Source organism: Loxodonta africana, chromosome 22, assembly GCF_030014295.1.
Source record: "Loxodonta africana isolate mLoxAfr1 chromosome 22, mLoxAfr1.hap2, whole genome shotgun sequence".
Taxonomy (NCBI): Eukaryota; Metazoa; Chordata; class Mammalia; order Proboscidea; family Elephantidae; genus Loxodonta; species Loxodonta africana.
In genome coordinates this window covers 2,196,385-2,208,776 of record NC_087363.1, presented here as the reverse complement: position 1 = coordinate 2,208,776, position 12,392 = coordinate 2,196,385, and the positions used below count along the sequence as shown (strand labels likewise).

The following is a 12,392-nucleotide window of genomic DNA, read 5'->3' as shown; positions in this document are numbered from 1 at the left end:
GTTGATTGTAGTAATTAGGTCTTCCGTGTCTCTATTGAGCTTCTTACTGGAAGTCCTGTCCTCTGAAAGTGGTGTGTTGAAGTCTCCTACTGTAATTGTGGAGGTGTCTATCTCACTTTTCAGTTCTGTTAAAGTTTGTTTTATGTATTTTGCAGCCCTGTCACGGGGTGCATAAATATTTAATTTGGTTATATCTTTCTGGTCTATTGTCTCTTTAATCATTATGTAGTGTCCTTCTTTATCCTTTGTGGTGGATTTAACTTTAAAGTCTCTTTTGTCAGAAATTAATATTGCTACTCCTGCTCTTTTTTGCATGTTGTTTACTTGATATATTTTTTTCCATGCTTTGAGTTTTAGTTTGTTTGTGTCTCTAAGTCTAAGGTGTGTCTCTTGTAGGCAGCATATAGATGGATCGTGTTTCTTTAACCCGTCTGAGACTCTCTGTCTCTTTATTGGTGCATTTAGTCCATTTACACTCAGCATAATTATAGATAAGTGTGTGTTTAGTGCTGTCATTTTGATTCCTTTTTGTGTGTTGTTGACAATTTCATTTTTCTACTTACTTTTTTGTGCTGAGATGTTTTTCTCTGTAAATTGTGTGTTCCTCATTTTCATAGTAGTTGACTTTATGTTTGCTGAGTTGTTACGTTTTTCTTGGTTTTTATTTTGAGTTATGGAGTTGTTATACCTCTTTGTGGTTACCTTAATATTTACCCCTATTTTTCTGAGTAAAAACCTAACTTGTATTGTCCTATATCGCCTTGTTTTCCTCTCCATATGGCAGTTTTAGTCCCTCTTTTTGATTATTGTGATCTTTTACATATTGATTTCAATGATTCCCTGTTTTGAGCACTTTTTTCTTTTTAAAATTAATCTTAATTTGTTTTTATGATTTGCCCATTTCAGTTGATATCAGGATGTTGTGTTCTGTGACCTTGTGTTGTGCTGGTATCTGATATTATTGGTTGTCTGACCAGACAATTTCCTTTAATATTTCTTGTAGCTTTGGTTTGTTTTTTTACAAATTCTCTAAGCTTGTGTTTATCTGTAAATGTTTTAATTTCACCTTTATTTTTGAGAGAGAGTTTTGCTGGATATATGATCCTTGGTTGGCAGTGTCTCTCCTTCAGTGCTCTATATATCATCCAATTGCCTTCTTGACTGCATAGTTTCTGCTGAGTCGTCTGAACTAATTCTTATTGATTCTTCTTTGTACGAGACCTTTCTTTCATCTCTGGCTGCTTTTAAAATTTTCTCTTTATTTTTGGTTTTGGCAAGTTTGATGATAATATGTCTTCGTGATTTTCTTTTTGGATCAATCTTATATTGGTTTCGATGAGCATCTTGGATAGATATCCTTTCGTCTTTCATGATGTCAAGGAAGTTTTCTGCCAACATATCTTCAACTATTCTGTCTGTATTTTCTGTTATCCCTCCCTGTTCTGGGACTCCAATCACATGCAAGTTATTCTTCTTGATAGAGTCCCACACGATTCTTAGGTTTTCTTCATTTTTTAAAATTCTCTTATCTGATTTTTTTTTCAGCTGTATTGGTGTCAATTGCCTTGTCCTCCAGATCCCCCACCCTGCATTCCAATTGCTCGAGTCTGCTCCTCTGACTTCCTATTGAGTTGTCTAGTTCTGTAATTTTACTGTTAATCTTTCGGATTTCTGAATGTTGTTTCTCTATGGATTCTTGCAGCTTATTAATTTTTTCACTATGTTCTTGAATAATCTTTTTGATTTCTTCAACCACTTTATCAGTGTGTTCCTTGGCTTTTTCTGTAGATTGCCTTATTTCATTTTTGAGGTCATTCTTGATGTCTTGAAGCATTCTGTAAATTAGTTTTTTATATTCTGCATCTGGCAATTCCAGGATTGTCTTTTCATTTGGGAAAGATTTTGATTCTTTAATTTGGGGAGTTGTAGAAGCAACCATGGTCTGCTTCTTTATGTGGTTTGATATCAACTGCTGTCTCTGAGCCATCTCTAAGATATTGTAGTGATTTCTTCTATATTTACTCACTGAGTCTTATCTTGTTTTGTTTTCTTTCAATATAAGTATATGGGCTACTAGATTGTGCTGTCTTGATTGTTGTAGCCATTGAATCACTTATGCCATATTACGAGCTGGTTTGGGCTGTTACCAGATATATAAGCCTTAGAGTCCATTCACTCTTCTTGAGTAGAATCTGATTTGGGGTCATCAAGTGTGTGAGGCAGACTGTCACCTATCCATCTAGAGAGGTAGTGGTGATAGTTGTGTGCAAAAGATTCTAGTAGCAGCAGGAGGTCACACTCCAGGGAGATCAGGTTACTGAGAGGCTTCCGCCAAGTGCCAGTGAGGTAGATGTGTCTCTATTCCTAAAGCACTTTGGTTGGTGGGCTCTGCGGCTGTACCTTAGGCTCCCAATGCAAGTACCTCTACAGACTGGTAGGTGTCACCCTCCTTAGACCCCTAAGGCAGGAGGCTAGGTGGTCTGGGGGGAGCTTCAGCTCTCAGTGCCCTGTTGTGGGTCAGTGAGGGCTGTGTTGAATACACAGAGATATCAGACCTGGGAAACTTGTCTTTCCAGTAATCTGCTAAAACAATTACAGTCAGATCGCTATCAGAAATACCTTTGCATTATAATAGCCACCTTGTTCTGTGTAGGGATGAAAGCCCAAGACTGTGGATCACATAAGTTTGGCTGGAGTTTGTTCTGTATTTTTAGTCCAATTAGGGAAGGATTTTTGGTCCCTGGGTTTTTTTGTAGCTGCTTCTCTCAGGCCAGGAGAATGGGTTAGGAAAAGAACAAAAAAGAAAGGAAAACTGCAGAGCACTTCACTGTCTGGCTTAGGAAATTCCAATGTTAATGAAGCTGCCTGGGAAGGGGAGGGGAGGGTTCAATTAATAGGAGAGAGTAGCACCCCAGAATATAGACAAAGTTACTTATCTTGCTTGAGATGACTGTTGTATCTGATATTCCCAAGGGGCTCTTCAACTGTGTGCGCTGGCTAGGTAAAGATTGACCCCAAGGGTCAGGCCTGCGTCCCGTGCTTCTGCTGTCTTAGAAGCCGTGGTTAGTTCCTCCGCTCGCAGTCCAAAGCCCAGCGCAAAGATTCCCCGGCTGGGACGCCGTTCACTCCAGGCTCCAAAACCTGTTGCTGCCTCCCATTGACTTCTCCTCCTGGCAGCCGCATCGCTGCGCTGCCTGCGTGCACTGGCTGGGCTTCCCCCTAGGTCACTTCTGGGGTCTAGGGCTGCGACCGTGTTTGTGCTGTCTCAGGATGCCGTGCTCAGCTCCCCTGCGTCCAGTCCAAAGCCCCGCACCAAGGTTTCCTGACTGGGATGCTGGCTCCAGGCTCCGAAAACAGTCGCTGCTTCCCCGTGGTTGTTCACTCTCAGTCTCTGTCACTCAGGTCAACTCTTTAGATCTGTGTTTGATGGTCAGGGTTCGTAGATTGTCATGTATGTGATTGATGCACTTGTTTTTCCGAGTCTTTGTTGCAAGAGGGATCCGAGGTAGCTTCTACCTAGTCAGCCATCTTGGCCCCACCTCCTATAAAGAATATTTTATATATAAGTTTAAAAATAAATAGTCTAAAGAATCCAACAAAAATGATTTAAAAAAAAAGACTGGGATCACTGATAGTGAAAGCATTCCTTGGCTCTGTGAAATAATGAATATCATGTTCTGAATGAGGGCTACAGCCCTCTTCCAACTAAGGTTACTTTTTTACTGCAAAGTTTCCTCACGGCATTTTTCATTTCTGAGTTTCTCAGGGTACAGATAGATTAAATTGTTTAACATAGGGGTTATGAAAGCTAAAACCACAGTCATGAATATATCCATGGGAAAGGAGATGTGGGCCTTGCATACAGGAAGACACAGAAAATAAAGAATAAAATGACCACAGTCATATGAGCTGCACAGTTGTCTCTCTTCCAAACAATTAATTTTCAAGGAGCGTGAGATGGCCCCATAGAAGACTAGTAGGATGAAGATTATCACAGTGAAAATTGCCTCTCCATTGGCTATCACAGAAACACCTGTTCATGCAAGCAAGTTTCAATAAGGAATACATATCACACACAAAGCTGTCATTGACTTTGGGGCCACAGAAAGGGGGCTGATAAAGAGAATTGAACCAGAGTGTAGAAAACCTCCAATCCAGGCTATCATCAGCATGGGAACACATATCCATCAAATAATGAAGAGGTTTACAGATGGCCACATATTAGTCATTTGCCATCACCACCAGAAAAATAACTTCAGCACTGGCAAATAAATGATCTATAAAGCCTTGTGCCATGTAAGCATGGAAGGAAATGAACTTTTTTTTTTCCTAGTACAGCATGTCTACGATCATTTTGGGAGCAATAGAGGTAGAATATGCAGTCTATATAAATGATAAATAGGCGAGAAAAAAAAAAAAAAACACTTGGGGAAACCCAGGGATTGGCTGGCTATGATTGTCACCATGATAAGCAGATTGACCACTATCTTCACAATGTAGATGGGTAAGAATGTGACAAATGAAACTTTTTCCCCCTTCAGGGTACTGAGTGAGTATAGGGAGGACAAACTCAGCCACAATGTTCCCATTCTTCATGTTTTCTTTTGAAGATGTTGAACTCGGTGTCAGAGCCTGCAAACCAAAGGGTCAATAATAAATTTGAGAAGAACAGAAACTCTAGGCCAAAATTTGATGCCCTACTCAACAATGTTTCCTCCATAGAGCCTTGCACACAAGAGTTCTTTAGAAAATGGGTCCTTGGAACCTTCTCCCACAATAATTTTCCCATGTTTTTTGCTTCACTCTCCATGATGAGACTTTGGTATTAAAGCTGGGTTCTATCTGTGAGCGGCTACATCTGTGACATGATCTGCTGAAAATAAGAAGGCTTTCTCCAGAACGTCCTTCAAAATACTGAATTTAACATTATATATCATTTATTTCATTTTATGAGCTCTACACACGTGTGTGTGTTATATTATAACCGGAAACCAACCTACATTATGCAGATATTACACAACCTTGCTTGCTGAAAGTGAAGAGGACTTGAACAACTTAGTGATGAAGATCAAAGGCCACAGCTTTCAGTATGGATTACCCACACAAACAAACAAACCCACTGCCTTAAAGTCGATTCTGACTCATAGCGACCCTATAGGACTGGGTAGAACTGCATGATAGAGTTTCCAAGGAGCACCTGGTGGATTCGAACTGCCGACCTCTTGGTTAGCAGCCATAACACTTAACCACTACTCCACCAGGGTTTCCGTATGGGTTACACCTCAACATAAAGAAAACAAAAATCCTCACATGTGGACCAATAAGCAACATCATGATAAATGGAGAAAAGACTGAAGTTGTGAAGAATTTCCAGGGTGGCATCCATTTGCTGATACATCTCAACTGGTATTCCATCAATTCCTGGAGGCTTGTTTTTCACCAATGTCTTCAGCACAGCTTACATTTTTTCCTTCAGTACCATCAGTTCTTGATTACATGCTATCTGCTGAAATGGTTGAATTTCACCAATTCTTTTAGTACAATGACTTTTTTCCTTCCATCTTCTTTTTTCAGCAGTTTATTTTATTTTTTTGTTGTTGTTGGTAATATACACAGTGGAATATACACTGATTCAACAATTTCTACATGTGCAATGCAGTTACATTTCTCATATTCTTTGAGTTTTGCAACCATTCTCCTCCTCTTTTTGTGAGTTTTTCGTCCACAGTTGTCACAAACTCATTGCTCCTAAGCTAGGCTGTAATCTTTACCGAAGAGGATTGAGACAGGTCTTTCCCCTGCTGAGCTAGTGGATGGGTTGCAACCACCAACCTATCGATTAGCAGCCTAGTGCTTAAATGTTGCAGCACCAGGACTCCTTCTAGGGAGTAATAAAAAGAGAAAAAGAAAAACCCATTGACATGGAGCCAATTCCAAATCATACTGGCCCTATAGGAGAGAGTAGAAGTGCCTTATAGGGTTTCCAAGGCTATAATCTTTACAGAAGCAGACTGCCACATCTTTCTTCTGTCCATCCATCTTCTTTAGATGCTGCCAGCATTGTTTAATATTTTTCCCATAGATTTCTTCAATATTGCAAATCAAGGCTTAATTTTTTTTTTTTCAGCTTGAGAAATGCTAAGTATGTTCTTCCTTTTTGGTTTTCTACTTGCAGGTTTTTACACATTTCATCATAATACTTTGTCTTCTCAATCCATCCTTTGAACTCTTCTGTTCAGCTCTTTTTCTTCATAATTTGTCCCATACACTTTAGCTGTTCTGCCTTCAAGAGGAAATTTCAGGGCCTCTTCTGACATACATTTTGGTGTTTTCTTCCTTTACCATCTTTTTAGTGACCTTTTGCTTTCTTCATGTATGATGTCCTTGATGTCATTCCACAACTCATCTAGTCTTTGGTCGTTAGTGTTCAATGCATCAAATCTAGTCTTGAGAAATAGTCTCTAAATGCAGGTGGGATATACTCAAGGTTGTACTTTGGCTCTCATGGGCTTGTTTCAATTTTCTTCTGCTTCAATTTGAACTTACACATGACTGATTGATGGTCTGTTCCTCAGTCAGCCCCTGTCCTTGTTCTGACTGACGATATTGAGCTTCTTCATTGTCTCACTCCACAGATGTAGTCCATTTGATTCCTGTGTATTCCATCTGGTAAGGTCCACCTGTATAGTCACCGTTTATGTTGTTAAAAAAAGGTGTTTCTAATGAATAAGCCATTGTTCTTACAGAATTCTATCTTGCAATCTTTAACATCATTTCTATGACCAAGGCCATATTTTCCAATTACTGTTTGTTCTTCTTTATTTCCAACTTCTGTATCCCATTCACCAAAAATTATGAATGCATCTTGATTGCATGTTTGATCAATTTCAGACTGCAGAAGTCTGAATCTTCAGTTTCTTCATCTTTGGCATTAGTGGTTTGTGTGTAAATTTGAATAATAGTTGTATTACCTGGTCTTCCTTTTAGGTGTATCACTATTACCCTATCACTGACAGTATTGTACTTCAGGATAGATAGATCTTGAAATGTTCTTTTTGACAGTGAATGTGATGCCATTTCTCTTCAACTGGTCATTCCAGGCATAGTAGACCATATGATTGTCTGATTCAAAATGGCCAATACCAGTCCATTTCAGCTCATCAGTGCCTAGGATATCAATCTCCAAACATTTCATTTTCGAGAATTTCCAGTTTTCCTTGATTCATACTTTGCACATTCCATGTTCTCATTACTAAGGGATGCTTGCAGCTGTTTCTTCTCATTTTGAGTTGTGCCACATCAGCAGATGAAGGTCCTAAAAACTGGACTCCATCTAAGTCATTAAAGTCAGCTGTACTTTGAGGAGAGAGCTCTTCCCCAGTTGTATGTTGAGCACCTTCCAAGCTGAGGATCTCATCATCCAGCACTATATCTGACAATGTTCCGTTGCTATTCATAAGGTTTTCACTGGTCGATTTTTCTTTCTTTTTTTTTTTGGAAGTAGATTGCCAGGTTCTTCCTCCTAGCCTGTCTTAGTCTGGAAGCTCTTCTGAAACTTGTCAGCCATGGGTGACCTTGCTGGTATTTGAAATACTGATGGTATATTTTTCACCATCATAGCAACACATGAGACTTGACAGTACAACAAGCTGACAGACAAGTGGTTGTTATTATTATTATATTAGACCCAGTCAATCATGAAAGAGGCAGTGATTTCTCTTCACAGGAAGAGACTTTGTTCTCTTTTTAGCTCTGCTGTTTGTAGATTTGCAAGAAACTTTTTATTCATTGCCATGAAGTCTCACCAAAAATTATCTATGACCAAGAAATACATTTCATAACAAAGCAACCCACTAATATGCATGAACTTTACTGGTCTTACTAATGCTCCCTTTACCCATCAGACATGATAAAATTATGGATTTTGTTCTGAATACTCTATGATAGTGCTGCCTGGAAAACAAAAGACAACAAAAATGGCATTGGTATGCTATCCCGCAGAATGTGGTATATACTTAAACCAAGAGCATCTCTCCTGTAGCCAGAATAAAAAGCTTGTGAACAAAACATAGAGGTCAGAGTGGCCCTTGTCACTATTATGTCTAATAGTCATAATAAACCACTTAAAGCATTTCTGCTTTGTGTACTCAAAATTTTGAGCTGGCTATGTTTGGAAGCCCTAGTTGCTAAGACAGAAACGTGTCTGCCAATGAACACAGCCATTCTTCCATTACATTTAAATGGAGTTAGTCCCATTTTTATTTGGGGATTCTATGCTGATGAAAAAGGCAGAAAGAATAGATTACTGTGCTGCTGTCATGTTTAGCTATAAAAATAAAATATTCAGTAGATTTAAATCAGGTATTAAAAATACAAAATTTTGAAATCTTTAGAAGACAATATAGAATGTTTTCCTGTCCTTGTATTAGAGGATGGAGCCCTCGTGGTACAACAGTTAAGAGTTTGGCAGCTAACCAAAAGGTTGGCAGTTCAAATCTACCAGTTACTCCTTGGAAGCCATATGCGGGCAGTTCTATTTTGTCCTATAGGGTCGCTATGAGTCCAAATCTACTCGACCCCAGCAAGTTTTGGTTTTATATTAGAGGACATCTTAAGTAAGACATAGACGTGTTAACCAAATACATAAAGACTGAGAAATTTAACTACATTAAGAAGTATTTCAAATGAAATTATAAAAGTGTAAAAAGAAAAAAACACAAACAGGGAAAAGACTTTTGTACTACTTTTAAATGAAATTTAAGAATTAGTACACAGGATACATAAAAAAAAATAATAACAGAAAGACAACCCAGTTGAAAAACTGGCAAAAGGCAAGAATATGCTATACATATCATAGAAGAAGGGAACAAAGTGACATCTAATAAACATATGAAAACATGCTCAACTTCAATAGAAATAAGAAATGCAAATTAAAACCACAGTGAAATCACAGTTTTACACCCATTGAATGACCAAAGTATCAAGCATCTACAATATCTGGTGCTGGTAAGTATACAGAGTAATGGAACTGTTCAACTCTGGTGGCAGGAGTATAACTAATGATACCACTTCAGGGAAAAATTGCAACCATCTGTAAAAGTGAACATGTAAATACCCTATTTAATACAAAATAATTTATTTTAGAGTGTCCACAACGACACTGCTTACGGTAACAAAAACTGGAAACAATCTGTACGAGCACTGACCAAGGATGGATACATAACCTATGGTATATTCAAACAATGAAATAATATGCAGCAGGAAAAATAACTGGACAAGAACGACATGCAGATATATAATCAACTATTAAAGGGTAAACATTGATAAAAATTAAGGTTCTGAAAACTATGAGATACATAATGTAATTTTAATAAAAGTAAGAAATAAAAAATAAAAATATACATTAAGGATATATACATTCAAAGTTAAACTATTTTTAACTATGATTAAAAAACTAGGAATGGAATTCCTTCTGAGAAGGGGTGGAGAAATGTCATCGGGGAAGTGAAATCAGGCAGTTTCAATGATATGGATAATATTCTAGGTAAGAGGCTACAAGATTTATAAACAATTGTGTATGTTGTTGGATACACATGAAAAATTACACACTAAAATTTAAAAATAAGAAAAATTCTAAAATCTTTCTTTTAGTTAGAAAAGTAAACTCTTGTTAAACATAGATAAAGATCCATGTTACACTGAGGAAATTCTTCCTGCTTTCTGGCTCTGGGATGTCCCTGGATGGGCTGTAGACTGAGAAAAACTTATTTTTTTTCGTAAAGTTGAAAAAACAAAATTTTGTTTCTGCCAAAACAAATCATTACTAAATCTTTAAGTAAAAAGCATTTAATTTTAATACAACTTTTAGGGGACATGCTGTTTATGCGACATAACACGTTTCTTTCCATACCTTCAATTTCATGGAGATAAAATCAGAAGCTCTATCTACTCTTTTAAGAACTGCAAAAAAAATGCACATAATAACTAATGAGGAATACATAAAATATGTTTATAACTTAGATTTTGATTTTCAAATCCAAATTGAAATATATCTGTCCTCTAATCAAGAACTAGAGTGAGTTTTCTTCATCAACCACATCCCATCTATCAAAATTACTCACTTACGGTGTCTCAAACAAAACACAATATCATGTCCCACTTAAATATGCAGAATTAAAAATACATGGACATTGGCCAGAAGAACAGAAGTAATTTTAAACACAAAATGCATAGTACAGCTACAAAAAGCTGTTGTGCTAAGAGGATGATGAACAGTAAAATTTTAAATCACTCTCTTGGCCTCAGAAATTTGTTCTAAGTATTAGCCAAAATGTTTTCTCATTAAATTCAGTGATAGAAAAGTTTCTAAAGTAACTTGTTTTGCTCTTTTTAAAAGAGAAAGAAAAAAAAGAATTTCTTCTAAGTCCTGTTTCAGTATATACTCAGAAAAATTAATTTACAAGGTGAGCTTAGTTTTATTTTTGTTTATAACAGGAAAAATACCTATGCCATTCATCCAGCCTCCAGAATGACTCTATTAGGTTAATTCTAAACTAGAAGAATAATTTATTCTACATTTCGGATGCCTTTTTTTTTTTTTGTATCAATAAAAAGAAGTATACCTAGAGAATCCATAGAATTGACTAAATCAGTCATTGTGATAATTTATTTCCTATTTCTTGCTTTAGCATTAGCAATAATATTTTCAGTGTGGAAGCATATTCTTAGTATACCTGTGGTTAATTTTCTATTCCAGATTTTTTCCATAGCATTTTTCATCTCAGAATTTCTCAAGCTGTATATCAGAGGATTCAACATTGGAGTGATAACTGTAAAGACTGCAGTCATAGATTTGTCAACGGGAAAGTTGGAAACAGGTCTAACATACAAGAAAATAGAGGGAACAAAAAAGAGGACAACTACTCTGATGTGAGAGCTGCAGGTAGAGAGGGCTTTGCACCTCCCTTTCTGACTATGAGTCTTCAGGGAACTTAGAATGACCCCATAGGAGATTAGTAGAAGGACAAAAATTACCGTACAGATGGCTCCACCATTGGCAACAATAGAGAGCCCTATAAAATAGATGTCAGTGCAAGCAAGTTCCAACAATGGGTACAAGTCACAGCTGAAGTGATCAATGACATTGGGGCCACAGAAGGGGAGGTTGTACACAAAGAGAAGTTGAACCACAAAGTGCAAAATCCTCCAACCCAGGCCACCACCAGCAATAGAATGCAAACCCGTTGATTCATGATGGTCAAGTAGTGCAGTGCCTTACAGATGGCCACATAGCAGTCATAGGCCATTGCCACCAGAAGACCTCAGCACCACCAAATAAGTGTTCTATAAAGTGCTGGCCCATGCAAGCTGGGAAGGAAATAGTCTTTTTATCATAGAGTCAGTCTACAATTATTATAGGGGAATAAGCAGTGGAAAAAACAACACCCAAGAGTGACAGATAGGCAAGGAACAAGTACATGGGGGAGTCCAGAGAGGGGCTGACAATAACAGTCATGACAATGAGCATGTTGCCCAACATCATTACAATGTAAATGAGCAAAAACATGACAAATTACGCTTTTCGGCCTTCAGGATCCTGAGTGAGTCCCAGGAGGACAAATTCTGTTACATTGTTACCGTGTCCCATTTACTCTTTTACAAGACCTGTTTCAGAGATGGGAGCTCAGCAGAACAAGACCTGTAATGAAATCATGAACACAATTTTTAGTATGTCCATTAGGTCATGGAGCACTTCTTCACTATTAATCTTCTACAGTGGCTTATACTTAATAAACATTTAGAAATGTCTACTGGGTTTCTCTTCCAAATATCCCAATTCCCTCAACAATTCTACTTCTCAGATGACTGGATTGGACCTACAAATAAGAGGTTCTATCTCTAAATGTTAGTGGATCTTCTATACAGAAGAGCAGTCAGAGACCCAACAGTTAATCTTTTTTTTAGAATAAGACAGTGCTTGGCACTGAAGTCAGTAATGACAACAAAGGAAATTATTTCTGCTCTCAAGAATCTTATTCTCTGGTGGTGAAGATAAACTCTAAATAAATAAATTTACATAGAATCAGTACTTAGAGTTGGTACTATTTGTGGTGAGTACCTTTACAATATGATCTATACAGCACCAAAAATAACCCCTCTTCAGGAATATCTCATTAAATATTATGATGTTCCACTATTAGAAGCTGAGTCCCTCCTGCCTCAAAGGTTGTCGAGTCTTCATGAATCCTTAAATTTGAAGAGGCTGGAATTTGAAATGTATCAATTATTTAGCACAAAATTCCCTGTAGCGATTATTTGGACATAGATTGTCGATCTCTTCTTAAGGGTCCATAATGCTTTCTATTTCCTCTTTTCCTACCCCACCACTCTTA

At 37.5% G+C, this 12,392-nt stretch overlaps 1 pseudogene; it reads right to left on the bottom strand.

Annotated features, from left to right (window-relative positions):
• Window positions 1-10,665: 10,665 nt before the first annotated feature.
• LOC100662331 (olfactory receptor 4A5-like) lies at window positions 10,666-11,937 on the bottom strand (annotated as a pseudogene).
• Window positions 11,938-12,392: the final 455 nt, after the last annotated feature.